The sequence below is a fragment of the Lactuca virosa genome, unplaced genomic scaffold (genome assembly GCF_052849685.1).
Source record: "Lactuca virosa cultivar CGN04683 unplaced genomic scaffold, Lactuca_virosa_CGN04683_v6 scaffold_20, whole genome shotgun sequence".
In the NCBI taxonomy this organism is placed as follows: Eukaryota; Viridiplantae; Streptophyta; class Magnoliopsida; order Asterales; family Asteraceae; genus Lactuca; species Lactuca virosa.
The window spans coordinates 77857-83798 of NW_027629980.1; the positions used below are offsets into that span (position 1 = coordinate 77857).

Here is a 5942-nt window from a genome sequence, read left to right on the forward strand (position 1 = left end):
GTCGGATGTTATGACATTTGTCACCCCCATGCATGCCTACCCAACCGTAGCTAGCGGTTCAGGTGTGGGATAGTCAGTCCCGAATAGATCTATTCACAAATCTCATGCTCTCCCTCCAGGAGACTTTGGTTATACTATGATAGGATTTAATCCCACGCCCCGAAGGGTACAAATGAAGACGTGTCTCACAACCCTATATTAACTAGTTTATGTGTGGTTTTTGTATCGTTCTCTTGTATAAAAATATGTTCGTATACTTTATAAAGTATTAATAATTATTCTTAAATAATTATTTAGTTTGGTACTCTTGAAGTCCGAAAGTAGTGATATTGTAATGTAAACGAAATATGTTATAGTTTATTTGTTTATCAATGTATAAGTTCCGAATTTGTATAGCTGTGAACTGAAACCCGAAAGTATACCTATTATAGTTTGTATGTATGCTATGTACTTGAATCAAGTATTGATCTGAAAAACTATGCAATTTTGGTTGTAAGTTGAAAGCGTCCCTCATGCTCAACATGTTACAGAAGGGATAATATATCTATATATTTTATAACACATGGAAATCTATTAACTATATTAATTGCATAGGTTATAAGCATTCTGAAATTCTTTTGTATAAACTCACGAAATCATTTATGTTTGGCTTGTATTCCCCCTGAAAACGTTAAAAAGATAAAAACGTAGGGGTATGAACTCACAGTTTGTTGGTGTGAGAGTGTCGGACTGTGTAACTGAATGAGGACCTTCAAGTTGTTGCACACATAATTAATGGGATCCTAATAATAGTTAAACACATATACGCGTAATATTAGAGAAATCATTATTTATAGTGTTGGAAAACACTTGTTTTTGGTTTAGGAATGTTATCGGGACTCGCTTGAATCGGAAAAAGTGGGTTTTCAGTCAAGTTCACGACTTGGGAGAGTTTGCGGCCGTGATCTGTTCTCTGCCGTGAACTGTTCTCGGCCGTGAATAGTTTACTGCCTTTGAATGTTTGAAGGGTTCACGGCCGTGAACTGATCTCGGTCTTTGAAGATTTGAAGATTTGAAGGGTTTTCGGCCATGAACTCAAGAACAACCACACCAGATTTGATGAAAAACGCATTTTAGGTGCCCTACAACAACACCCGAAGGTGATTCTCTATGATTTTCAGAAGAAAAGAGTGTATTTTTGTGTTTGCGGTTGCGAGGTTAGAGAGAGAATGGGGGTAGTTTTCGGCCATAAATAGTAAATGAGGGGTAAAAGTCACGTATATATAGGCTGGGGGTATGGTCGGTGGGGGAGTGCACCAACCGTGACCAGTTTACGGCGGTGATCGGGTTCACGACCGTAAACACCACTCAGGCCGGAATCTGCTGATTTTCGAAGAAAACTCGGGTTTTTCGCGATTTTGGTTCCAACTCTTACGTAAATTTACTTGTACATAATTTAAATCTCTAAATATTATTAAAAAAGAACTCTTAATTCTACACTTAAGATATCAGGACCATTCATTGCATTCCAATCCTATATTCTAGACCCTTTGATCATTTGTTGACATCATCATTTGATCCGGTAACACCCGTTACGCTTCCGTCCTTTGTCATTTAATCTCTCTATCTCTCCATCCGATCGTAACCTAAAGAAACAGAGAAACCATTCCCTTCTACATCAATCGATGCCAAATAAACCTAATAAATGGTTTTCAAATACTTTGATAATGAAGGAATTTCAAGGGATGCCCGGAACACCCATCAGCCTTTGCCTTGCGTCTATTTCAATTCGCTTTCGCCACGGTTTCAGTTGTCGTCATGGCCGCCACCAGTGACTTCCCTTCCGTCACCGCTTTCTGGCAACTGTTATGAAGATCAAAACCCTATTCTTAACCTCTACTTTTCATATCACTGTACCTTGTAACATGCCAATTTTATGATGAATCGTGTTATTTTTTGGTAAGTCTATACGGATGATAGCGATACATTTGATTGAAATCCTTTCTGAATCGCTTCCCGTACCTTTTTTCTTTTCTTTTGAATTTATTGTCCCTGTTTTCATGGAAACCAATTGAGAAGAAGCTATCGGTTGCCACAGATTCAGTGGTTCCTATGAGACAGAATGTTGTAGAAACTGAAACTCCTATTCCCATGCCTCCCTACAAGAAAAAGAAGACGACATCTTTTGGTAATGAAACAAAGAAAGAAGCTGTTAAGAGGACAATGTCAGATGCTGAAAAACGTAAACATAGCTTTGAATTGGAGTCTTCAATAGCAGATTTACCTTAAAGATCTATTGATTTCCTTAAAGAGAACAGTTCACATGGGAATGCAATAGTGGAGGATGAAATTGAGATTGATATTGATACCCTTAGTGACGATACTCTATTCAAATTGACGAAGCATTTGGATGATCAATTTGTGTAGAAACAGAAAAACATGGTAAAAGATGAAACTTGTGAAATTGAGGTACAGATTTCTTACAAAAATCCCTATTTACAAAGCAGTTTTGGGTGATTGTTTTGATTGTGTATGTGTTATTGCAGCTTCACAATGAGTCGGGGTTCAGCAACTCATTTATGCAAGCATGCAAAGGTTTATTTCTTTATTTCTATGGAATCTGAAATGTGGTTGTTTTGGTGGTTGGTTGTAATATTGTTGTTAGTTTCAGCTAATGAAGGTAATGAAGAGGATGTGGCAATTGGTGGAGATGAGATACCTAATTCTGGCTTCCCTCCAGTAGAGATAGAGAGAGACACAGTTGTGAGGAACAGCAAAAGCAATAGTTCAAGTAGCTCCAGTAGTGGTTCCGGATCAGCATCTAGTGGTTTGTGTTACTTTGAACCTTTTGAATTCCCTCATTCTGGACCTTTATGGACTTGTCATGTGAAATGAAAATATAATGCCTGAACAATGAATTTGTTAACTAAATTTGTCAATTTAATAAGTTTTTTGGTTGTAGGACAATGCAAATAGCAGTTGGTGCTTTTGGGGGCGAAGGTTCTGCTGATGGGAATCCACTAATGGCACAAAATACAGGCAAAAGCAACCGGCCTGCAATTTCAAGTCTAAATTCTCCTCCATTCGTTGCTGTTAAGCTTTGTCGAGAGCATTTGGTATGTAAATAATTCTTTGACAAATTCAAACCATTTATGTAAAAACTAAAAAGGTGTTAGCTTTACTCACAACGTCACAAACATGCACAATCAAGAAAACAAACAGGCTATTTTTCTTTCATAATACAAGTAGAACTTCTATTAAGTGGCTTTTTCTGCTTTAATATTAGTAAAGAGAAAGAAAACACTGTATACTGTTCTCATTAAGTCATAAAGAAACAATTATAATGTCTTACATTTACATGATAGAAATATGAGAGGGGGTGGGGTGATAAATTTTTAGTTATCATTTACTATATTAATTGACAAACTCATTTCAATGTATTTATTTTATGCAGGGTGTTCATCCATGTGACAGGAGGAGAAGTATAAGTGAATACAAGCCCATGTTTCCAGCAATTGATTTTTCTTTGGCAAGTAGCTTCCTCACTTCTTTCAAATTGATTTGCTTATTATGGAATCATTGTACACTGAAAACTCTACCCAATTATAACAACCGTCATTATTGTCACTGCAATCACTGGGTAGATTTTTCCAAGTATCATTGCCCAATAAGAAAAGATTATTATTATTATTATTATTATTATTATTATTATTATTATTATTATTATTATTATTTTTTGAAAGTACACGTAATAAAATAATTGTTGGAAAACTAAAGTTCAAAACTGTTTTATAAACTTATCCTATTACAGGTTCTACCACGTCTTTCTGAGTTGGAAACCACTTTGGATGTTGGAATTTGTCACAGGAATGCTGCTCTTCACTGCATTGGGTTTTGTTTAATAGTATGGATGAACATGCTAAGGTGTGCTTATTTGTGGCTTCATGTATTAAAATTATCATACATTGAGAGTGATGTTATTTATGTTTTTCTAAATATTGTGTTGTATGTTTTATGTGATAACATTCTAGGTTAAAAGAGAGAAAGTTGTGTTTGATACTTTGAATGTGTTAAACTTTGATGTTACAAAAAAGTGTCTTGTTGGAGAGGGATGGTGCTCGATATTTGCTAAACCCCAGGTACTTTGCTTTAAGTTTATTACTTGAGCATGTATGAATTATGAATGATAACTTTTTAGCTATATATTGGATTTTCTTTTTTCAAACTTATTTAATGCTTCCATTTTGATGTATTGGATTTTCGTTAAATTTGGGAATGAAACTAATTCTGTTGATTTGTGGTTCAAAGAATTTTTGAGGATATTAGAATGAAGTTGTTTGGTCTCAAATTGGGTTATTTGGGTCTGAATATGGAAATCTATAAAAACTAAAATATTCCAGTTCAAAATGATGGATGTTTTCATGGGGATTAAAATATTGTCTGATTTGATTTAGGTATTATGGTCAATTTCAAATTTTTTCTTTCCGATTATGCTGTATCACCTGCTTTTGCTCGAATAACTTGAATATCAGATTCATGGGGAATCATCCTGATTATTTTAAGAAGTTTCGATGTGCTTGTCAAATTTTTATTCACAGCAGCAAGTTGATTTGTAATGAATAGGGGTATCAGAGCACGAATCTGAGACCTAAAATAAAAAACCACATACCTTGCTTCCGCTAGAAGAATGATGGGAGGAGCAGCCAAAGACAAAGATATCGGAGAAGGTTCTGGTGGCGGGATCGATCAAAACTCGCCGTATTATCTTCATCCTTCAGATATACCAAAACAACTTCATGTCAATGAAGCTCTCTCAGATTCCAATTTGAACGATTGGAACCAAGAGATGGAAAACTTTCTATTCGCCAAAAACAAAATTGATTTTGTCGATGGAACACTTCAAAAACCAGAAAAGGGATAACTGGATTACATGCCTTGGATGAGGTGCGACGCGATGGTAAAGGGCTGGCTCACCACCGCGATGGAAAAGGGAATTCGTGACAGCGTCAAATATGCGACTTCGGCAGCAGAGATCTGGACAGACTTACATGAACGATTTGGTAAGGAGAGTTCTCCAAGAGCCTTTGAATTAAAACAAAAATTAGCTGCAACTAGACAAGATGGTTCGTCTGTTTCTACTTATTATACCAACTTACGCACACTTTGGGATGAAACGTCATCCATATTGCCCTTCCCAAAGTTTTCATGAAATAATTGCTCATGTGAAGTTGGAAAGAGACTTAGCGAGTATCAAGAGAAAGAGCGCCTATACCAATTCCTTATGGGATTGGATGGAGAATTCTCTGTTATCAAAACGCAAATCCTAGCCACTAAACCGATACCCTCGCTTAGCACTGTGTATCATCTAGTAGCTGAAGATGAAAGACAAAGGACGATTTCCAATGACAAAAGAACACCTGTTGAGCCGGCGGCTTTTAATTCATTCCAAAGTCGAAACAAAAACTTTGATTTAGCGAAAGAAAAGAGTGTTTCCAAGCCACTCAAAGACAAGAAAGATGAGCATTGCACTCACTGTAATAAAAATGGCCATAAACGTGAGGGATGTTTTAAGCTTGTTGGGTATCCTGACTGGTGGCCTGGAAAGAAGAATGAGATGCACAAGACAATGGCAGCCCATGTTGAAGTGGAAGAGAGCCCAATGCCTGAACTTACCAAAGAACAGTATCAAATGTTCATCAATCACTTCAAGAATTTGAGTATCGATGAAGAACCGTCTCGAAGTGCCAACATGGCTGGTAAGCATGATTGGATCATCGATTCAGGTTGTACCGAACACATTACCTCTACTCCTAATTTACTTACTAATAAAAGGTCCACACACTTTGAACCTCCTGTTGTAATACCTAATGGTGATGCCATTCCTGTAGAGGGAAAAGGAGATTGTACCATTTCAGGGGGAGTCAAAATTAATGGGGTTTTATGTGTACCAAAGTTCAAATGCA

The 5942-nt window shown here is 36.6% G+C and overlaps 1 long non-coding RNA gene across 1 annotated transcript; it reads left to right on the forward strand.

Moving 5' to 3' along the window:
• Positions 1–2298: 2298 nt before the first annotated feature.
• LOC145142333 (uncharacterized) lies at positions 2299–2780 on the forward strand. The gene is made up of 3 exons (XR_013723403.1): positions 2299–2448; positions 2526–2574; positions 2651–2780. It is a non-coding gene; the product is annotated as an uncharacterized LOC145142333 (long non-coding RNA).
• The last annotated feature ends 3162 nt before the right edge of the window (positions 2781–5942 follow it).